Source organism: Kogia breviceps, chromosome 1 (assembly GCF_026419965.1).
Source record: "Kogia breviceps isolate mKogBre1 chromosome 1, mKogBre1 haplotype 1, whole genome shotgun sequence".
In the NCBI taxonomy this organism is placed as follows: Eukaryota; Metazoa; Chordata; class Mammalia; order Artiodactyla; family Physeteridae; genus Kogia; species Kogia breviceps.
The window spans coordinates 48111539-48136419 of NC_081310.1; the positions used below are offsets into that span (position 1 = coordinate 48111539).

At 38.9% G+C, this 24881-nt stretch overlaps 1 protein-coding gene and 1 non-coding gene across 4 annotated transcripts in view; both read right to left on the reverse strand.

Moving 5' to 3' along the window:
• RABGAP1L (RAB GTPase activating protein 1 like) overlaps window positions 1–24881 on the reverse strand; it is a 742996-nt gene that overhangs the window by 151378 nt on the left and 566737 nt on the right. The gene's annotated exons all lie outside the window — the stretch shown is intronic.
• Window positions 2157–2220, reverse strand: LOC131746935 (small nucleolar RNA SNORD58). The gene has a single exon (XR_009332710.1). It is a non-coding gene; the product is annotated as a small nucleolar RNA SNORD58 (small nucleolar RNA).

A 24881-nucleotide genomic window follows, 5' to 3' on the forward strand; every position in this document is an offset into this window, starting at 1 on the left:
CGGGGGCTGCTCTTTGTTCGGTTGCATGGGTTTCTCATTGCAGTGGCTTCTCTTGTTGCGGAGCATGGGCTCTTCAGTAGTTGTGGCTCGTGGGCTCTAGAGCACAGGCTCAGTAGTTGTGGCACACGGGCTTAGTTGCTCTGCGGCATGTGGGATCTTCCCGGACCAGGGCTCAAACCCATGTCCCTTGCATTGGCAGGCGGATTCTTAGCCACTGTGCCACCAGGGAAGCCCCTCTCTTTTTCAGTCAAACAGAGAAGCTACATCCTTGGTTGCTTGGGTCACAATGTCTACATAACAGCAGCTTTTTTGAAGCCATGTTAGTGATGCAGGTTTAACAATGGAAGCCTATCTCAGTTCATTTATCCCCTCCTCTGGACAGTTTGTATGAGGCTCATCTTTATTTCCAAGTTTAAGCAGAAGGCATAAATTAATGTTAGCAAAGGCCTGTTTTTTAATTTTAAATTGATCAGATTAAAATTATGACATGGAAGCTAGACTATTCCTTGATGTTCTCAAGCTAGACCAGCATTTTACCTCTGTGTGTGTGTGTGTGTGTGTGTGTGTGTTTTGTCATTGTTGTTGAAAATAATGAGGTGCTATATACATCTTGATAAGTTGTGAACTGCCTCTACCTCCTTCCCATGGTCCATCTCCAGTTATCTATTAAATTTGCTATCTCTGGCATCTTCGTGTTACATAGAATGCTAGGTGTAGTTTAACATCTGTCACTGTGAAAAATAATATTTTCAGTGGAGGAGTTATATGGGTCAGCCCACGTATTAGCAAGTGAATTTGTCTCCACAAAATGAATATGTCAAGATGGGGACATTCATTTTTTTCTTGAATAGACAAGTCCATATTCTGAAATAAAGATGGTAATAGATTGTACAGCCATACTATTTCCCTCTCCCTACCTCCCACTCATGGCTTCAAAAGGGTTCAGTAGACTTTCAGAGGTAGCAAACTGGTGAGAGTGGAAGTGATTTTTCCTCCACTTTCACTGGACGTGATTGGATTCCTCTCTACCTCCCTTGTGAGCTCAGCACTCCTATATACTGAGAGTTGCCACAAGATGTCTTGCATGATGATAGTAACAAGTGAACAAGTGTGTACAGGTCTTTCCTGCTTGGTGGAGCTCCTTTCTCTAACTCATACGCATATTTGTTCCAAGCAGGGCCTAACAAAACAACCTATACACCACAAAGTCTTGATAAATATTTCAGTGACTAAAAGTATGAATAATAATAGTTACCATTTATTTAGTATCTACGACAGCCATAAACTATGCCAAGCCCTTAGAGTATGCAGTATTGCAATTAATGTTAACAACAAATTACATTCATTTTACATAGGAGACACCTGAGCTTAGAAAAGTTAAGTGACTTGCCAGAGATCATGTAGCTACTAAGTGGTAACTGCAACTATAATTTACACATCTGCTATATAAGTGGGGTTTTTTTTTGTTTTTTTGTTTTTTTACTTTTATTTGCATTTATTTTTTGCAGCATTTATTCCCGGGCCATAAGTTTTTGCTTCTTCAATTTCTTCTGGGATATCTTTTTCTTCTGGGCAACCTCCTCTTCTGGTTTAGGAACAATCTGTTCTTTTTCAGTTAGGATCATCTCAATGTGGCAGGGAGAGCTCATGTGTGGGTTGATCCGACCATGAGCTCTATAAGTCCTGCACCGCATCTTGGGGGCTTTGTTCACCTGGATATGCTCAATGACCAGAGAATCTACATCTAAGCCCTTAAGTTCAGCATTACTTTCTGCATTTTTGAGCATGTGCAGTAAAAATTCAGCACTCTTTTTGGGCCACCGACCTTGCATCCAGCCCCACTGTTTGGCCTGGGCACACCTACTAACTCCACCATTGTTAATGATGGAATGGCACACACTGCTTCTTTAAAGTGACATCCTTCAGGTACTTGGTGGCTTTTCGGATATGCATACCCTTAATAGCCTGGGCTGTTTCACAAGTGTTCTTAAAGTGAACACGAAGATTTGAACCTCTCGACTTGCATGATTTTGTGGGATTTTCTGGGTCAAGTGAATAGCGAAACATTTTTAGAGGTCACCTGGAAACAAGCAAGTATAATTCTGTCAACATATTTACAGTAACTTACACTGTTTATGTACTAAACGCTGCCCACAGCTGCTCAGAGTAGTTGTTTTCATGATTAATCCAAAGGTGTCCTAAGAAATGCCATCATTGCAGTATATAAGTGTTTTAAATCTAATTTGAGTTATTTGAAACAATGAAGGAGGTAGAGTTAAACAGACAAGATCCTAAAAGCTAATCAAGTTAGTCCAGTGGAAACAACAGGATTTTCACAGTCCAGTCACTATGAATATATAGAGACTAATGTGTCTTGGTTCTAAAAGAAATGACAAAAACAAAGCCAAAACAAAGCCAAAGCAAAAACTTATGCTCAATGTACCCTGGTGATCTTACTCATACCTTTCTTTTTTTACTACTACTCAACAACCCAATCCTGAGATCAGCCCTCTCTCCAGAGCTCCCAATCTGTATATCTATCTCCTTGTTGGACAAACGCAGCCTCACACGCAAATTAATCCCGGCATGTCCAAAGTCACCAGTTCTTCCCCAATGCAGTTCCTCCTCTTACATTTCCTATCCTAGCAAAGAGTGTCCTCATCTACCCAATTATACCAGCAGACACCTGGGGGTCATCCTAGAGTCCTCTTTTTACCTCCACTTCCCATACTCAACCCATCACTCAAGTCTGGTTGATTTAACCTCCTCATCATCTCTCAAAACTATCTCCTCTTCTCCATTCCCATCTCTTCTGATTTGAGCTCACCCCTTAGTATGACATGCTGGGACGTCTACCATCTGCAATACTCAAGTTACTTGAAGCTCCCCAACACACACCAGGTAACTGCATACCTCAATGTCTTTGTTCTTGCTTTCTCCTTTTCTTGAACTTTTTTTTCCCTCTAGTTCACTTACCTTTTCCTAATTTGTTTTTATTTATTTATTTATTTGGTTGAACCAGGTCTTAGTTGCAGCAGGCGGGCTCCTTAGCTGTGGCATGCAAACTCTTAGTTGCAGCATGCATGTGGGATCTAGTTCCCTGATCAGGGATCGAACCCAGCCCCCTGCATTGGGAGCATGGCGTCTTATCCACTGTGCCACCAGGGAAGTCCCACCTTTTCCTAATTTGTTAAAACTCAACTCTGGTACTACCTCCTGCAGGAACCCTCCCTCAATCCTAGGGTTGGGGTACATGGCCTTCCTGCTTGCTCTCTCTCCACCCTTGCTGTCTGTCTCATAACATTTGCAGGCTTATACTTTAATGGGCTGCCTTGAAATCAACACTTAGGGTCCTTCTCCCCTACTAAGGCACCTAGAGATAGGTATCATGTATTATCCTTCTTTTTGTCCTAAAAACTTAGCAGAGGCAATTACTTGACATATAGTGGCTATCCCAAAAGTGTATGTTGAAATGGTTCAGCATTCAAAATGGATAAAATATGATTATTATTCATGGGAGGGATAGATAAGCATTTCTATGATTAGAAATATTGATGCTTTAATATTTCTGAGCCTTTAAAAATGTTCTTTTCTCTTTCTAGAATGTTTTCCTCCATTATTTTTCCTTTAAAAAATTTAACAAATCCTGCAAATTGTTGTCATGGAAAAAACAAAAGCTGAGATGTCAGAGAGATCTGGATTTACCACCACAATTTCAAGTCTAATTAGCTGCATGATTTCAGTAAAGTTAGCCTCTTTGAGTATCATTTTTTATGAAGAAAATGAGGTTTAATATAGTAATATTATGAAGTTGCTAATGTTATTAACATCTGTGACATTTCTAGCTTGGTAAACTAGCGTGATAGTAAAGATATTAACTGACAGGGAAAGCACTGGGGACAGGAAAGTATGGAGGATAAATGCAGTTAGTGAGGAACATGTGGTAATCCACTGGAGATGTTCCATAGGCCATGGGAAATAGAATCTGGAGCCAAGAGATGTGTTTAGGAATCACTGGTAGCCATATGCAAGATGGAACATGGGAATAAATGAATGAATAAATAATGAATAAATGAATAAATTAGGGAAACAGAGAAGTCATGAAGAGATGTTCTCACAGTATACCTTGATATTCTTCTTAATCATCCCAGATGTAATTTAATAACTAGTTGTATAATTATATTGTTAGGGAAATTAATCTACCCTACCAGACAGAAAGTTCCATAAGGGTAGGTATTGCATTAGCTTCACCCACTAGTATTTTCCCAGCACTCAGTACAGTAATTATCTATACAAGGAGCTCAGGAAATGCTTACTGAGTTGATGAATGGTTGCACTGCATATAATACTCACCAATGGGCTTTCTAATCATTTGCTTTTGAAATTTTGTGACCTAAATACATGGTAATGTGGGAATATAAATTCCTAATGAAAATGTCCTGAGGTGGGGGTAAATATAAAAATCTCACAAGTTACTGCTGTGGGCCAGACATTGTGCCATCTGCTTCCATACACGATCTCACTTCATTCCTATAATGTGCTATAGTAAAATCATTGCTAAAATAAATGATTTGCTCATGATGTGAAAAATCAGTTTGCTCCATCTCTACAACATCCTTGATTTCTCACTTTCCCTCAGCCTTCCAAATCCAATTTATCTAAATATAAGTCAGCCCTGTCAGCCCCATCTACAAAGCTATCTTAAATCTATCCTCTTTCTCCATCTTAATTGTCACTACCTTGGTCTAAGCTACCATCATTTCCTGACTGGTCTTGAAATAACATCTTAACTAGTCTCTGTGCTTCTATTTTTGCCTCTTTTCTTTTTAGAAAAATTTTTAAAAATTTATTTTATTTATTATTTATTTTTTGGCTGCATTGGGTCTTTGTTGCTGCACGTGGGGTTTCTCTAGTTGTGGCGAGCAGGGGCTACTCTTTGTTGCGTGCATGGTCTTCTCATTGTGGTGGCCTGTCTTGTTGCAGAGCACGGGCTCTTGGTGCACGGGCTTCAGTAGTTGTGGCACGTGGGCTCAGAAGTCGTAGCTCGCGGGCTCTAGAACTCAGGCTCAGTAGTTGTGGCGCACGGGCCCAGTTGCTCCATGGCATGTGGGATCTTCCCAGACCAGGGCTTGAACCCATGTCCCCTGCAATGGCAGGCAGATTCTTAACCACTGTGCCACCAGGGAAGCCCTATTCTCTCCTCTTTTCAATCCACATTCCACACACCAGAATTCCTCAATCAAAACAATGTCTTAAAACTATAAATCATATCAAATTTCTTCCTGCTTAAGACTTACACTGGCTTCCCATGTTACCCAAATGCCAATGCATTTCTATTCTTTATATGTCTCTGCTGATCTGGCCACTGCCTCAATCTCTGACCACATCTCCTTCCTCTTTATATCTTGCTCACTTCCTCACTAGGCTCCAGTCACAACGGCCTCCTTTCTGTTTTGAATATACAAAGCTTTTCCTGCCTCAGGGCCTTTATTTATTTATATATTTAAATTTATTTTTGGCTGCATTGGGTCTTCATTGCTGCGCGTGGGCTTTCTCTAGTTGCGGCGGACAGGGGCTACTCTTTGTTGCGGTGTGTGGGCTTCTCATTGTGGTGGCTTCTCTTGTTGCAGAGCACGGGCTTCAATAGCTGTGGCTTGCAGACTCTAGAGCACAGGCTCAGTAGTTGTGGCGCGCGGGCTTAGTTGCTCTGCAGCACGTGGAAACTTCCTGGACCAGGGCTTGAACCCATGTCCCCTGCATTGGCAGGTGCACTCTTAACCACTGTGCCACCAGGGAAGCCCCTGACTCAGGGCCTTTGAGCTTGCTGTTGCCTCTGATTTTCGTAAGGCTGGTTCCACTGCATCATTCAACTCAAATGTTATTTTGCTCACAGAGGACTTTTCTTACCATCTTATCTGGTGGCGGGTAGTAACACATTAGACTCCTTTGTATTATTTCTTTCATGACATTTATTACTATTTGAAATTGTTTACTTCTTTCTTATGTATTTTCTTTCTCTGCAACTATAAAATATAATGACAAAGCTCACGGGGGAGAGGAGAGAGACCTTTTAAATTATCTTGATTGACAAGTTATTTGACAAATATAACCATAAAATAAGATTCTTATCTCAGCTTCTTTCATTAATTAATTCATTCATTTTTACTCTAAAAGATTATTATTTTACCAGGCTTTTTGAATCTCTCTTTTCTTTAGCAAGCAATAGTCAACTAAAGTGACCCCCTGACATATTTAGATTTAATATTTATTGCTTCAGCTCCCTGAGAGACCCCAGCAGGCCACAACATAGCACCTTGTGGGTTTGCTAAGGAATGAATTTAGTTACTCTCATGTAGTAGATGGTGAGTAAGCTTTGCTTATAGAATCATTCTCAGTTATTATATGTTCTTACAGAAAGGCAGTTATTTTATCTCAATTTTATTAATAAACTGAACAAAAAACCATAGTGGTATTAAAAAATTAGGAAATTTAAGAGCATCTTAGAATTTAGTCTTCATGAATGTCAAGTTGTTTCCCCAAATCTATGTCTATACACATTAAAGAAAGAGATGATACTCCAACTAAATTGGTCTACCTGGTTAACTACAGTAATGCCATGATTAATAACAAATGTTATGCTTCCAAAAAACCTACCATTAATCTCTAACCATCATAAAGACTGGCCACAGAAAAATACAGAAACCATTTTAGACATGCAAGTAGCTGAGTCACTGTGGCTTTTGGTAAAGGAGAGGTTTCTATATTTAAAAACAAAGATATCATAATATTGGTTTTTAAAGTGTCCTGCAAGCTGTGGATAATATATGCCATATAACTGTTGACTTATCTTAGGAAGGAGGAAGAAATTAAACACAAAACAACCAGCAACAGCCCTTAAGTCCAGTGGGGATAGAGAGGAATAGATGAACCTTGGGGCAAGGGATGAAAGAGGAAATATTCCATTCTTTTTGTATATATCATGAGCCCAGAGTTGTGCCTGGTGCTAGGTAGAATACAAAACTAGCACACAGGGCTTCGCTGGTGGCGCAGTGGTTGAGAATCTGCCTGCCAATGCAGGGGACACGGGTTCGCGCCCTGGTCCGGGAGGATCCCACATGCTGCGCAGCGTCTGGGCCCGTGAGCCATGGCCCCTGAGCCTGTGCGTCCGGAGCCTGTGTTCCGCAACGGGAGAGGCCACAGCAGTGAGAGGCCCTCGTACCGCAAACAAACAAACAAACAAAACTAGCACACAATGTGTTCTCTATCCTCAATGGCATCCTAGTCTTTATGGTAGAGACAAGACCCATGAGCAGGACAATTAGGAGGTCCACGTGACATTGTGTAATAATGTGCCCAGTAGGTACACTGAGGCCAGAAGGTACATCTGAGGCTAGATTATGATGAAAATGAAATGCTAGAGAATGCACTTACAGCAGACAACAGACAGATGAAGAATACAGTGAAGACAATTTTTATTTTATTTATTTATTTATTTATTTATTTATTTTTTGCGGTACGCGGGCCTCTCACTATTGTGGCCTCTCCCGTTGCGGAACACGGGCTCCGGACGCGCAGGCTCAGCGGCCATGGCTCACGGGCCCAGCCGCTCCGTGGCATGTGGGATCTTCCCGGACCGGGGCACGAACCCGTGTCCCCTGCATCGGCAGGCGGACTCTCAACCACTGCGCCACCAGGGAAGCCCAAGACAAATTTTAGAATGACTAATCTGGTAGCATAGGTCAAGGGAGTTTAAGAGAGGAAGACATCGAAGGTAGACAAGTCATAAAGCTCTTGCAGTATGCCAAATGTGAGAAAATGAGAGCCTGGACTGGTGTGGTTGTCATGGAAACAGAGCCATGCTTGAATCTGAGAAGCATTATGAAGGAATAACAGCTCTTCGTTATCTTTGTGTAACTTTCCAAGTATATGTAGCTTATTATGTCCTCCTTTATATAACTCACTGATACAAAACTGCCAGAGATAATATTCTTTACTAAGTCAGGGAAATAGGTCCACCATGGAGAAAACACCCATGATATATGAACAAGGTGGCTCTCTTAAAGTTGCTGACTTTGAAGCACAAAGTTGGGTTAAAAGTTCAATTGGTTTGGTCACCTTCCGTCAAAGTCTAATTATTAATGGAGTTCAAACCATAATATATTATGCTGAAATGAGCAGAAGCTGATTCAGTAGCACTATTCAGTTGTCTAGGGACACCCTGATTACCACCGAATGAGCAGTAAGTGAGAATGTAAGGTCTAGTGAGCTGCCTTCTCTAAAAAGAAACACTTTATATGCAGCTCCTTTCCTTAAAACTGAAGAAAGAACATGACAGGGAAGTTTTTGAGAGGACAAGAAAGAGAGAGAGAGAAAATGGAGAATAGCAATGACTCTTAGTATCTTGGCAAGTCTCCCTGACAGCACCCGGAAAATGCTGCTGAGTTTGCCGCTCCCTTTCCATCCTCACTGTTAAAGCCTTGGGTAAAGAAGCCTTCATTATTTCTCCCCTTAACAGTCTTCTAACTGGTCTCCATATTTATTACCAGTCTCTTCACATTTCAGTCTCTTTCTCTCACTGTCTTCAAAATTATCTTCCTAAAATATCCTATCTGACCCTGTAAGCGTTTAAGGGTACCCTCTGGCCCACAGGTTCAATGGCTAGTACTCAACCCTAACCATAAGACACATTTCAGACAATCTAGACCTATCCTACCTTTCCAATTACATCTGTTACCTTGACCCTTCATGCCCAATGTTCTCATGGAGCTTCTTCCCAAAAGTGTTGTATTTTATGACAACAAAATATTGTATTTTATTCTGTTCCTTACATATGCTGTTCTCTTTACCTAAAATATCACTCCTTGTCTTTTCTTGCTAATCTTTCAAGACTCAAATGTCATTTTCTTTTTCAAGTAATCCTTGTCTTTACCTCCCTCCTCTACCTTTTCATCCTGTCCCATTTGTTCATGACTGTATTTGTGCACCTGTCTGTCTCCCCTACTTCTCTGTGAACCCCTTGAGATTAATTACAACATACTCAGCATCGCATCTCCACTACCCAACAGCTCCTAGTCAGGTGGTCACAGATCATTCAAATAAATGTTGAGTAAATGAATGAATGACTGAATCTCAAATGAAGAAGTGAGTTATGAATAGATTAAAATATGAGCTTAATTTTTAAAAAGATATGTATTAAAGTAGAGGATGGTAAGTATGTATCTCTTATTTAATGTCTAAATTTGTAAGAAGAAAGGTCAAAATGAAAGCAAGTGCAATGTTTATGGATTTCAAAAGAAGAGAGGGAAAATACTGGCATAAGAAAACAGTGTAAATGCCATAAGAAAATAAATAAAACTCAATGTTATTTAGCAATTTGCTCACTCTCATTTGATAGCTCCTTCAGAAACAAATAAATTTGATTTGGGGAGGGTAGGCACTCAGTCATCAGACTGGCTAGCTCTCTGGAGGTGGATCAATGGACAGATCTACGTACTTTGCAGAAGGGACACAAATGGAAATCCAGAAGTTACTGTTTTAGTTTGAATTTTGATGCATAAAATATATTGAGAAGTGCTAAATAAAACAACATGTTCCATTTCACATGGAAACAAAGTAAAAGTGTTGATGGAAGTAGTGACTTATTTGGCTATAGGTAATAAGTATGCAAAATCATATCATTAACGGTTCTCAAACAACAGTTTCTAAGCAACGCCAACATGCACCCAAACTAGTATTAATATAAAATACACCTTTAAAAAAACATCTGATTGACAAGTTAATGTGCCAAGAAGGCAGATGTTCAGAATTTAGTAATAACAGGATTGAAATCAAACTCAAGAAAATGACACAGAAATCACTGTGGTAAATGGAAGACACTTCCATATGTCTCCCCTACAAGCTATTACATTTAGAGAAGATAAAAACTACAAGTAGGGGCTTCCCTGGTAGTGCAGTGGTTAAGCATCTGCCTGCCAATGCAGGGGACATGTGTTCGAGCCCTGGTCTGGGAAGATCCCACATGCCATGGAGCAACTAAGCCCGTGTGCCACAACTACTGAGCCTGTGCTCTAGAACCTGTGCTCCACAACAAGAGAGGCCACCTCAATGAGAAGCCCATGCACTGCAATGAAGAGTAGCCCCTGCTCGCCACAACTAGAGAAAGCCCGCTCACAGCAACAAAGACCCAATGCAGCCAAAAATAAATAAATAAATAAATTTATTTTTTAAAAAAACTACAAGTAAATGGGTAAGATATTTGAAATGGAACCAGCCAGGCTAGATAAACAATGTAACCAAAGAATTAAGTTCCAATTTCCATTTGTTTCAAATTTGCATATATATATATTTTTTTTCTTTCCCACCAGTGATACCCCAGGTTATAATGCTCTGATCACAGGATACCACAACATTTAAATCAAAATTGAAAAATCTAGCCAACCTTCAAGAACTGAAAATCTAATGCATAGGTATTCCACTGTATGTAAGACAATGGGCCCTAAGAGCAGGTGTAACCACTCTAAGGCTTGTGGTCTGCCCATAACCCTGGAGAAGCAGTGCAGGTTGTAGACCTGACAGAGTGAGTACTTGAATACATGCACTCAAAAGCTCCTGCAGGGCCTGAATGGTCCTTTTCTTAAAAGAGGTCTTACTCCTTTAGGTGTCCAAATACCACTGCCAATTCTGCTATCTTTGCTCTGAAATGAGAACACATTTATTTTCCAACAAGAATGCATCATCTGTAAGTGTGCTCAGCAAGAACTTCTTTGATTTATTCTCTTTACCTTAAAAAATTGCCTAAACATAGCATAAAATACCAAGTCATGATAATCACAATTATACATATAATCCCTTTACTAAAATTGCTTATTTTCTTAAAGTGGTAGTTGAATGAAAAACTAAACAATGTGAGAGTAACATTTAATTCTCTATTTTAACATCACTTATCTGGAAATATTTTATTTTGAATACTGCAGTATATTCCATCCAATGAGAAAAAAAAAAAAAAAGAACTTTCCAAGAGCCTGCTTAAATGTCACCAAAACCAAAACTGGTCCTATTTGAAGCACACCAACTTCCATAATTTTATAATTAAGAAGGCATTTATTTATTAAAAAATTTTTTTTGGCTATGCAGTACGGCTTGCAGGATTTTAGGTACCCTGATCAAGGACTGAACCTGGGCCGCCGCAGTGAAAGCGCCAAGTCCTAACCACTTGACCGCCAGGGAATCCCCAAGGAGGAGGCATTTATAATTTCATAATTAAGAATAAATTGACATACTCAGCTTCTTCCAAGGCTCATCCTTTAAAATGGAGCTGGCTTACCCATGTAAGGCTTGCAGAATATGTAAAAGTCTAGTAGCAGATCAGCACCCACTCTACTATCCATTCCCTCATCCTCTCCTCCCCACTCTGGGCTCCCTATCTCTGGGCTGCCCTCCTTTACACTTATTTTGATTTACATCCAGGCAGGTCTGTCTATTCTTGGCTTTGTACTCAGGTTCCTAAAACTCACCTCAGGCCAGCCTTACCTGATGGCCCAGGCTTGTTTCAGTTACTTCCTTCAGTTCACCCGCTTGACTCTCCACTCTTACAGTGTAATAATACCACCTCTGGGTAGATGGCAGCCCCACTACCAGTCCCACACCTGCTGGGATCAGTCTCTCCCACTTTCCTACCACAACACAGGAGCAATCTCAGACTGGTGATTTCCAGGTGATGTCAAAGAAGAAAAGAAACCTGAGATAAGGTAAATACAATAAATTAACAAAGAGCACTAAAGTGAAAGGAGAATAGAGAAAGAGTAGTCAAATCTACAGTTATTCAAATAAAAGAGAAAAATACCAAAGATGCAAAGATAGGTACTGACCTCTCAATTATCAACAGAGAATGGTGGCACTAATTTCAAACTAAGGATTAACATAGATTTGAATGTGTATTATAATTCTATTTGAATAGCTCACATATTAGGAAAAACCTTAGTTTAATGATTGAAGTCATTCAGTGAAGAACTAACTCAGAAAGAGCTAGGAATGCACTTAGATTTCTTATCTGATATTCTCTCATAACTTCACTCCAATCTAGCATACCCACAAAAAGTGTAATCTGGCCCATGATGCAAAGTGCCACCTACACAGAGATGCAGAGCTGACCCAGGAGAGAGTAACAAATGAACAAGCTAGTTTGAAAGAGCTTCCCTCAAATTCTTTAAACAGCATTTAAGTAAAGTAAAGCAGGTATTCAAAAGCACTTACTCTACAAGAATTAAATCACAAGCCACTGCAGCTGCTGACCTTCAACGGACCCTGAAAGGAGTTCAGGGTGGAGGTCAGGAATGAGGCACTCTGTGCTCTGGGGAAAACTGATGGAACAGGCCTTCAGATAGTTGGATGTTTTCAGGATAAGATTTTATGAGCCCAATTTCTTGCATCGTCTCATATCTAGAAAAGCACTAGAATCGTTAATGGAGGCATCTGCTCTTCATGACTAGCAGCAACCTTCATGTGAGTAGCAGCAGCCTTCTGCCAAAATGTGTGTTTGACTGCACGTATCCCCCTTCACCAAAATCACATATATACTGACCTCCCCCTTTACCACTTCGGAGCAGTTCCTCAGAGCTCTCTGAATGGCTGCATCCCGGGCTAGAGTCCTCATTTCGCCCAAAAATAAAACTTAACTCACAACTCTCATGTTGTGCTTTTTTTTTTTTTTTTCAGCCAACATAAATAAGCTATAACACAACAGTATTTCCTGGGAGTTATCTCTGTTTAGGATGGTAATGTAAAAATGGAGTAAGGTCAGTGATAATCAAGAGGTTAGATGTGAGCTGGACCTGAAAAACATGTAGATTCAGAACATCTGAAAGGCTATTCCCAGACAGAAAGCAGACAAACCCAAGGTGTATGAGGCTAATCTGAGTCTACTTCTAGTTTAGCCAGAGTAGAGATAGGTGATGAGATTAGAACCACCCATGTGAATAGAGTGTGAAAGGTTTTTAGGAATAGACTAAGGTATCTGAACTCCATTTTCAAACTTTAAGAATCAGTGAAGTCCTATTAAATATAGGAAAAGAGGGATGGAAACAGTGTCTCAGCCTGTATTGACACCAACAGCATTAACTGAGGGAAATTTAATCAGTGCATAATTATTTAAATTAAAAATATTTAATTTGGGAAACATGAGACTTTTGTATTCAAAAGAAGGAGTTTTCAGCATATATAAACTATGTGAAAAGATCTGTATTTACTGGATAAACAGTTAACAAATATTAATCAAAAGAAACAATGGTTAGTGTGGTTTCCTTCTCTCCAATATAACACTTGAAAACAAAGCATAGATCTTTAGGGAAAAAACAAATCTACGTCAAATATTGCTTTCGATGAGGTGCAATCTACTTAAATACAACAACTGCAAAAGGGATGAGGTTAATCCTTTGGTCCTTTGCTACTCTGTGCATCAATCCTGGAATGAGAGATGTTTGCTGAACATGCAGAAATGCACTTGCCACTCTGGGGAATAAATAGTAAGCTTCAGACTGTTTCTAAGAAATAAGTAGACTACCTGGAGAATGCAGAACAAATACATATGAAATATCTAAATAAAACCAAAGACCGAATGATACATTTTGCAATTGCAGCAGATACTCATTTCAGGCAGAAAGAGTTAGGAACCATTCTTTAAAGGAGGTAGGATTTAAGCTAGAACATAGGGGCTAGAAGGGCACTGTATAAAAAGAGAAAAGGGGACATGATGTGTAAAATAAAGATGGTTTCAGGATACAGTGCTAGAGTTTAGCTCAAAGATTTTCAATGACAGAATGAAAAGATGAATATAGCATAAGACTCAAGGACATGATAACAGATGTGCAGATCATTATCCATGTAAATAGCACCCCCTGAAGTTATGTGTATAAAAGCTGCCTTACCCACATATGAATAATGATAATAATAATGAAAAAGAAATATCAAAGGCCTCTGAAAACTTTATACAGGGTGGCTAAAGATATAAAATTAGAACTTGAACTAGGACAAAATTTAGGAATTATTTTTTTTAGAAAGTGAATTTATGCAATGCACAAATGCAGAAGGCCCAAAGACCTATCTATTGCTAAAAGCTCAGGAAGAAGAGGAACCCACCAAAGGGGTGAGCAGAGAAGTAAGTGTTCTGAACAGTAGAGAATTGGGGAAGAACAGAATAGTACCATCTCTGCAGAATGTTTTCCCCCCCAATCAGTTTAACTAGAGAGTTATGACTAAGTGGGAAGTAAACCACAAAAACTTCTATTCATATACTCAATCAGCTGTTTTTCTGAGCAGCTTCTACCTCTTAAGACACAGGATTAACATACCATTTTGTTCAGTTGTTGGAATTTAGTACCCATGTGTCCATGCTTCAATTTCTCCAGTTATTAAAAATTTCAAGTTGCAAAATTAAACACATTGTGCAAAGAGTACCCTTTAATAGATACAGGGCTATTCAGGTGATCACTTTCTTCTTGAGCAACCTTTGGTAGTTTGTATTTTTTGAAGGATTTGTCCAAGTTCTCAAATTTATTGTCATAAAGTTGTTCACAACATTCTTTTATTAATATTTGTAGAATCTGTAGTGATGTCATCTTTCTCATTTCTGTTACTGGTAATTGTGTCTTCTCTATTTTTTTTCCTGGTCAGTCTACTTAGAAGTCTTATTAGGTACATAAACGTTTATCATCTTGACATGTGTTCTCTATTTGTTTGATCTACTCTTTTCCCCTTTTCCTTTTTTCCTGCTTCTTTTAAATATTTTTTATGGTTTTATTTTATTTTCTTTGTTGGCTTTCTAGCTATAACTCTCTGTTTTGTTATTTTAGTAGTTGTTTTTGAGTTCCTTTAACTTATCACCATCTACCTTTAAGTGATATTATACACTTCACATACAGTATAAGTGCTGTACTATGGTCATAGTACCACTTCTTCCCTCCTGGCTTTTATTCTATTTCAGGTATCCGCTGCTTTTTGAAAGTTCACTTATGCCACTTCACTTTTACTAAAGACCCACATTAGCAACTGCTTTCGCTAACTAAAGAAATCCAAAGAGGACCTTCACTTTTACAAAAGTGAAGCAAGCCGAGCTGTTATGGAGGCAGCACGCACTCAGAGCAGGGAGAGTGGCACCGACAAGCTCCTCCCTTGGGAACTATACTCAGCATCTCAGCATCAAGCTACCATAGCTTTGAACTGTGTCTGTGAGCATCTGTGCTTCATCTCGATTATCCCACAATACAGTGTTATTATTTTTGTTTAAACAGTGAATTATATTTTAGAGACAATATGAAAACAGTTTTATATATTCACCTTTCAGTCACAGGATTTCCTTTAACATTTTTAATAATTCATATCTGCTATTATGAATTCTTTCAGGTTTTGCGTGTCTGTAAAAGTATTTTGCCTCAGTTTTTAAGAAATAAATTTTCCTTTTTTTTGGTTACGTACTTTAAAGATGTTGTTCCTGTCTTATTGCTCGCATTGTTCCTAAAGAGAAATCTGCTTAACACTGATCTTTGTTCTTTCGTTAAATATTGCGTCTCTTTTCTTTGGCAATTTAAAGATTTATCACTGGTTTTGAGCAATTTGATTATGACATGCCTTGGTACAGTCTTCTTCATGTTCCTTTTGCTTGGAATTTAACTGAACTCAGATCTGTGGGTTTCTAGTTTTCATCAAATTTGGAAAAACATCAGCCACTATTTCTTCAAATGTTTTTCTGCCCCTTCCCCCTTGCTTCTTCTTCAGGAACCTCAATTACATATCCAGGAGGCTTTCTGAAGTATCTCAAAACTCCTTATTCCTCTTTCTTTTAAAAAATTCCTTCTTTAAATTTTGCATACTTTCAATTGCTATGCCTTCTTCTATAATGTCACATCTGCCATTAATCCCATTTAATATATTTATTAGCTCTATTAAACATATTAATTTTTATATCTTGAAATTCAATTTGTGTCTTTTAAAAATATTTCCAGGGCTTCCCTGGTGGCGCAGTGGTTGAGAATCCGCCTGCCGATGCAGGAGACACGGGTTCGTGCCCCGGTCCGGGAAGATCCCACATGCCGCGGAGCAACTAAGCCCGTGAGCCATGGCCGCTAGGCCTGTGCGTCCGGAGCCTGTGCTCCGCAACGGGAGAGGCCACAACAGTGAGAGGCCCGCGTACTGCAAAAAAAAAAAAAAAAAAAATTTCCATTTTTTCCTTAACTTTTTTTTTTTTTTTTGCGGTACGCGGGCCTCTCACTGTTGTGGCCTCTCCCGTTGCGGAGCACAGGCTCCCGACGCGCAGGCTCAGCGGCCATGGCTCACGGGCCTAGCCGCTCCGCGGCATGTGGGATCTTCCCGGACCGGGGCACGAACCGGTATCCCCTGCATCGGCAGGCGGACTCTCAACCACTGCGCCACCAGGGAAGCCCTTTCCTTAACTTTTTGAACATATGAAGTAAAGTTATAATTAGTGTGTTAATGTCACTGTTAATTATAACATGTGGACCTATTTTGATCAGTTGGTTTTTCTCTTCACTGTGGATCAAAATCTGCTCTGACTACATAGATGAAGATGATTCTAAGAGGTAATAAAGTAATGTTTCATAACCAGGGGTGATTTTGCCCCCCAGGGGACTTTTGGTATTGTCTGGAGACTTTCTGTCTTCACTGGTGAAGTACTACTGGCATCTATCTGATAGCAGTCAGGAATACTGCTAAACATCCTATACTGCATAAAACAGCCACTCATAACAAAGAATTAGTTGGCCCAAAGTGTCAGTAGTACTGAGTTTGAGAAACCCTGCTGTAGAAAAATAGGATGAAAGGAACTCAGGTCCCTGAATGATCTGATAGAGCTGAGCTGCATGCAGGCCTGTACCACCAGCCTATTTCTACAGTCTGTCACATTAAAAAAAAACACAAAAACAAAAACAAAAAAAACAAAAACCCTTCTTTCTTATTTAAGGCACTGTATTTTGGGTTAGTACAGCAGTTTAGCTTATACTCTGATACAGAAATTGGTACCCGGGAGTGAGGTGCTGCCAAAATTAAAACTTAAAACTTAGGTTCTCCAGCTTTGTGTCTGAGTGAAAGACAAGGCAAGAGAATATATACTGCAAACTGGTAAGCTGGTGATCCTTTTTACACCATGTCACAAATATTGGTAGAACTGTTGGCCTGTGATAATTTAAAAGGTAGACTGTTATGTGTCTATGATACTGGTCACTCTAGAGAAAGTGGTTGGAAAGTGGTCTATAAACTAAACTGCTCGAGTACAGTAATCTGAGGCCTCAGAGCTGGAAAATCTAACTTGTCCCCCATAGAAGGATAAACAGGCTCTATATTTTTCCATAAGTATCTCTCATTATGACTTGACTTCTCGGCCAAAATACAAAGATAGCCAAGAGGCGAAGATCAAATTAAGGGTGTTGCCTTCCCACCCAAACTTGTGGTTTTAGCTGGCCTTAGTGAAACCACTATTAAAATGGGGGAAGAAGAGAATGGGCCACTAAAAACAAACAGACAAACAAATAAGACAAGAAGACTTAAGAACTATGTCTAGAGGAAAGCTTTGGGTCTGTTTACTCATAATGAACTGATTGCAACCAAAAAACCAAAAGCCTACAAAAATATTGAGGGAATTAATTTCTAAAAGAAATCAAAAGGCTGGCCTAAAAAAACCCAGCCTATTTATTTGATCACTAAAACAACTCTCAGGTTTCCAAATCTCCACAAATAGGAGGCAACCTCTGAAAACTGTACAGCTTCCAAGGAGAGTGTACTCTCAAACACTAACTTAGATGTTGCCACAGGGGACAGTGGATAATGGCACAGCTGTTAGAATTAGAACCAGTGGGCAGCCAGATGGGCTAACCAGGAAAGCTTCTCTACTGCTAGAGCAGGGAATCTTGTACATTTCTATGGACCACTGATTATGGTGTGTTTCCCATTCTTCCCTTTTCAAAATGAGAGTTTTTATTGCAGTTATACTTTTGCCTACCACTTCTGTACACTGGATGTGAGATGAGCAGATATCTTGTCACTGGACTGTGAGGGGCCATCCCAGACCTGATATACAGGACTGTGAATTATCCAGAGACCCTTGACTTTGAGCAGATGAAGAAACTGAATGGGGCCTTTGAATGTCTCCCTTGGGAGGGAAGGAGTATTTATGTGTGGCAATAAAGGTGATCATAGATATTGAATGGCCAGAGGGACAGGTAAACTACGACTGACTGTAAATTGTTCTCTAAAAAATTTCCCCTTTCTTCCATAGACATAACTGTTTTAACAGGGCACATGGCTGCTGAGCTACAGACTGTATTTCTTAGTTCCCTTGCAGCTAAGTGTGGCATGGACAAACATTTTGTCGTTGGAATATGAGCAAAAGTAATATATTCTAATTCCTCACTATTTGCTTAAAATAAAATTGCTTGCTTTCCATTTTTGGTTAAAATTTCCCCCTTTCTCTGAAATGGAACTTAGATATGGCATTGACCTAGTTTTAACCATGTACATGAAGACAACATCTTAGGTGACAGCAGAGCAAAAACATATATGGAATCTAAGTCATCTCATGTAGCTGGGCTGCCTGCCTTTCTGGGCCAGTCTTCTTCTTTCTGGACTGGTATGTATGTGTAAAGAGAAATAAACTATCTTATTTTAACCACCATATTTTTCATGGTTTCTCTTTCATGTGCTCTTTCTCTTTTTAAACAGCAGCTTAGCCTATACCCTAATTAATCAAAGTTACATATGCCACAAATAAAAGATTTTGTTATAAATTCATTTGGTTATGCCAAACCCAAATTTCCCTAGTCAAAGGAAAACAGCAAAGAAGAAAAAAGAGCAAGTCTTTGGAGTGTTTGGTTATTGTATTTCTGGCAAAAGGAGTATATTTTAACCTTTTCTCAATGTGCATAAACCAAGTATCAAATAAATTTTTATATGCTTCAGTTGAATTTCCTCTGACTGGTTATCCTATTGTGATAATATCTATCGATTGCCACAGTGAGTCATCAACCCTGTCAGCACTTTAATGAACAAAATTAGTCTATTCCATGCTGAAAAGCAATACCAGCAACTCTTGCAGATAAGAAGGGTCATAAAAACTTATTGAGCAGTGACATCCTCTGACAAAGGCTCTTGATAACATCTCCCTATGATCAGCTGGCACACAATGATTGGTCAGAGTGAAATGGAGTTTGAGTACGGCATTAAACAGAATTCAGGGATGACTTCATACATCTTAAAGGCTATGAAAGAAGAAATGGATAGGCTGAACTCAGGAATCAGATATTATTCTAGTTAGTCAAGAGCAGAGAATATTTCAATTTCATGATCATTCTTGATAGTGAGTTGGTTTTCATTAGCCTAAATTCAATTATTTGTTGACATAACAATGGCTCCTAGTTGCTCTGGCTCTGTTTCTATCCTATTCAACCACTGACATTTTAAAATTGGGATGACTATCTTTAAACATGCAGTTGAAGGAGTTCAAAACACACTACCCCAAAATATGGCACCTTGGAACACTGAATATTTTAAGCTGAAGGAGTTTGAGAAAATCCCCTTTCCCTACTCTTCCCCCTGAAGCAGGTCATAACACCCTCATGTGAGAGGTGCCCTTCTTACACCTGGAGGAAGAACCATCCTTCTCTCCCAGAGAGAAGGATGCTGAAAAGAATTCAGACAAACAGGTCTTGCAAAGTTTTTCTCAGTTTATCGTATTTCTCCACGACTGTCTACTCTTCATCAAACCTAGCATGAAAACATTCAAGTTTAGCCAGTTCTTCAGGTTTTCACTTTCTTTTGAAGGCTCCTATGTCATGTAAAACATATTAAATAAATTTGTAAGCTTTTCTTCTGTTAATCTGTCTTTGTCAATTCAATATTCAGATCCAGCCATGGTGTCAACTCAATATTCAGATCCAGCCATGGACCCTAAGAGGGTCGAGGAAAACTTCTCCCTCCCCTACAGTCTTCAAACAACTTGGATAGAAAACTTTTTCATTCATAGTACAACGTCAACATGGATTTGTGAAATGGAAGCGGATTTCACTACAATTTAAGAGTCTCCTGCTATACAATGTGAAAAAGCATGGAATTTTGGGTGAGAGCTACTGGGATTGTGCATCAAATGAGAATAATAATCTCTTCTTCACAGGGTAACTGTAAAGTGTAACACACACACACACATCTACAGTTTAGTGGTTAAGAACATTGGTTCTATAGTAAGACAGGCCCAATTCTGAGGCCAGTGTGTCATTCACCTAAAGGAATTACTTTAGCCAAGTTATTCAACTTCTCAAAGCCTTTGTTTCCTCATCTGTAAATGAGGATATTGACTCATAACAATCTTTATACGATTAAAGTGAAAGGTCATTCATTATGGTAAGTGAAATAAGCCAGTTACAAGAGGACATATGCTGTATAATTCTACTTATATGGGGGTACCTAAAGTAGCCAAATTCATAGAGGCACAAAGTAGAATGGTGGCTGCCAGGTGCTGGGGGTGGGGGAAAGAGGGAGTAATTATTTAATGGGCTCAGAGTTACAACTTGGGAAGATGAAAAAGCTCTGGAGATAGATGGTAATGACAATTGAACAACAATGTGAATATATTACTGTCACTGAACCATATGTTTAGAAACAGTAAAAATAAACCTACCTAAGGAGACAAAAGACCTGTATACAGAAAATTATAAGACACTGATGAAAGAAATTAAAGATGATACAAATAGATGGAGAGATATACCATGTTCTTGGATTGGAAGAATCAACATTGTGAAAATGACTCTACTACCCAAAGCAATCTACAGATTCAATGCAATCCCTATCAAACTACCACTGGCATTTTTCACAGAACTAGAACAAAAAATTTTACAATTTGCATGGAAACACAAAAGACCCCGAATAGCCAAAGCAATCTTGAGAACGAAAAATGGAGCTGGAGGAATTAGGCTCCCTGACTTCAGACTATACTACAAAGCTACAGTAATCAAGACAGTATGGTACTGGCACAAAAACAGAAATATAGATCAATGGAACAGGATAGAAAGCCCAGAGATAAACCCACACACATATGGTCACCTTATCTTTGATAAAGGAGGCAAGAATATACAGTGGAGAAAAGACAGCCTCTTCAATAAGTGGTGCTGGGAAAACTGGACAGGTACATGTAAAAGTATGAGATTAAAACACTCCCTAACACCATACACAAAAATGAACTCAAAATGGGTTAAAGACCTACATGTAAGACCAGACACTATCAAACTCTTAGAGGAAAACATAGGCAGAACACTCTATGACATACATCACAGCAAGATCCTTCTTGACCCACCTCCTAGAGAAATGGAAATAAAAACAAAAATAAACAAATGGGACCTAATGAAACTTAAAAGCTTTTGCACAGCAAAGGATACCATAAGCAAGACCAAAAGACAACCCTCAGAATGGGAGAAAATAGTTGCAAATGAAGCAACTGACAAAGGATTAATCTCCAAAATTTACAAGTAGCTCATGAAGCTCAATATCAAAAAAGCAAACAACCCAATCCAAAAATGGGCAGAAGACCTAAAGAGACATTTCTCCAAAGAAGATATACAGATTGCCAACAAACACATGAAAGAATGCTCAACATCATTAATCATTAGAGAAATGCAAATCAAAACTACAATGAGATATCATCTCACACCGGTCAGAATGGCCATCTTCAAAAAATCTACAAACAATAAATGCTGGAGAGGGTGTGGAGAAAAGGGAACACTCTTGCACTGTTGGTGGGAATGTAAATTGATACAGCCACTATGGAGAACAGTATAGAGGTTCCTTAAAAAACTACAAATAGAACTACCATACGACCCAGCAATCCCACTACTGGGCATATACCCTGAGAAAACCATAATTCAAAAAGAGTCATGTACCAAAATGTTCATTGCAGTTCTATTTACAATAGCCAGGACATGGAAGCAACCTAAGTGTCCATCAACAGATGAATGGATAAAGAAGATGTGGCACATATATACAATGGAATATTACTCAGACGTAAAAAGAAATGAAAGTGAGTTATTTGTAGTGAGGTGGATGGACCTGGGGTCTGTCATACAGAGTGAAGTAAGTCAGAAGGAGAAAAACAAATACCGTATGCTAACACATATATATGGTATCTAAGAAAAAAAATGTCATGAAGAGACTAGGGGTAGGAAGGGAATAAAACACAGACCTACTAGAGCATGGACTTGAGGATATGGGGAGGGGGAAAGGTAAGCTGTGACGAAGTGAGAGAATGGCATGAACATATATACACTACCAAATGCAGGGTGGATGGCTAGTGGGAAGCAGCTGCATGGCACAAGGAGATCAGCTAGGTGGTTTGTGACCACCTAGAGGGGTGGGATAGGGAGGGTGGGAGGGAGGGAGACGTAAGAGGGAAGAGATATGGGAACATATGTATAACTGATTCACTTTTTTGTAAAGCAGAAACTAACACACCATTGTAAAGCAATTATACTCCAATAAAGATGTTAAAAAAAATAGAAAAAAGAAACAGTAAAAATAGCCAATTTTGTGTTATGTACATTTTACTACAATTTTTTATAAAAAGAAAAAACTAAAGGTCATGAAGATTAGTTTAAAAGTACAGCATCAGGCACATTTTAAGTGCTATACAAATGATGAGTGTGTTATAATTAATTTTATTTATTATTTTAAAAATGCATTTCAGTTCATCACAAATGATAAATGCTGCATGATTACAGAATTATTGATGATAGTCATTACATTTTTTTATATGGATCCAACATATTCCTTGGGTGTCTGGTAACACCTGGTAAGAATAATGGTAATACAGAGGAGTGTGCACTAAATACAAACCCTCACATACACACATGCACACAACGAAATTTTATTAGTTTAGAACAAATGGGTTGTTCACATTCAAGAATGTTGCTAAAAGGGGCTTTTAAGTGAGACTATAAGCAATTTGCTGGTATTCATTTTTAATAATAACAAATTGATTATTCTTTTGCATCTAATTTTATTACATTGCTCTGAAAACTTTTTGTAAGAGAGACAAAGATAAACTTCAGCCAAGAAGTTAAACAACAAATGTGATAATTATAAGATAATTCTTATCTATTCATTAAAAGACTGAGATGGTTGTGTATAGCATATATATTGTGTGTATGTGTATATACATATATATGGGTATATACACATAAATTTGTACATACTCACACATATACATACATATAACAAAGATTGGCAGTCAGCAAGACAGAAATTTAGAGCCTTAGAAACCATATTTTCTTATCCCCTTATTTGTAAATAAGGAAATTATGTGTTAGAAAGGTGAGATGAATTCATTAAGACCCCACATTTAATTGGTGGCAGAAATGTAATCAAAGCCCTTCAGAGCCTCATCTCATGTATCACCTTCAAATGCACCACAGCAAAGGACTTGTCTCAGCCGTTCCTCTGCATGCCTCTTTTGCATGCTGTTCTTGCTGCCTAAAATGCTCTCCTCAAAGTTCAGGCATCTTTGAAAAATCTTTCCTGGCTCCCCCAGAACAAATATGGTTGCCCTGCCTTTAGGCTCCTGAAGCTCCCTTTTAAAACCCCAGGGCAATCATGCTGGATTATAAGTGTCTATGTGTCTGCCTTCTCCATTACACTCAGGACAACTTGAGGACACACAACTGTCATCTCTGGATGTTCCCACACCTGACCCTGGGCCTGTCAATAGTAGGCACTCACTGAACGTCTGTGGGATATGTGACCTAACCAACCATCACAGGCTTCTCCAAAAGGAGGCAGGAAAGTTGGCATCAAGAATGCCAGTGGGAAGTTAGCTTTGGAATGAAGGCAGAACATACCTTCATTAAAGATAGAATATCAGAGGAAGAAGGAGAGCGATTATTTTTAAGTAAAAGAGAAGAAAGCTTGAGTGTTTGTGTTAAGAGTACTCATAGGGGGACACTGAATTTTATTGTTCTTATTTCTGTCAACTGACCTCATATTTCCTAGGATACATTAAGTTCACAGTAATTACTGACAACTTGGAACATGGCATGTTTAGTCAACCATTCTCCCTTCCTGACATTTTGGATTGTCTCATGAGAAATAAACAATGAGAAATCACTTCAACAAATTAGCAGTGTTACATAATACACACATAGTACTATGATGATATATATATATTTTCTGATATAAATCCCTAATCCATAAAATGTATGATTTCTGGAACTTTAAAACTTTAAAATTCCTTGAGTATCTTGTACTAGTTAGAAGCTCAAATTTGTGTTTGTTGGTAGTTTTAGCGTTTTCTGGATAGCATCCTAAAACAAACCTATCCTCAAACTAAACATACAACAGAGAAAAGTTGAAAACAAACTAAATATTCACACAAGTTATGTTGGAAGGGGAAACCAATATAAAGGAATACCAGTGTCACAGAATTGGAGTGCAGGACTACTAGCCTTCCAAAGGAGTAGTGCTTTGCTGCCACCAACAGAGCAATAGGCATTCCTTCATGTAAGTTACAAACTAACTGAAGGCACAAAACCCATTACAAGTCCAAAAGAATGTTTATGGCTTGCTCCATTTTTTCAGTTCTTTAGCCTTCATATTTTGTAACCTGAATGACAGCTGCAGAAACTACAGTCCTAATTTCAGTCTGTCACAGATCACCATCTTCAAGCTCAGAAACAAAAAATTTTTTACCCAAGTTGGTGAATCAAAGACTAGGGAGAACTAAAATCCATCGTCTGTTTTCAAGGTGTTTTGCTCTTCACTTCTTGTTTTTTAACCCTGTATGGTATTCAAATATGGTCCTGCAGGGAGAGAATCTCTGGAACATGAATTGATCCTTCTTTCCA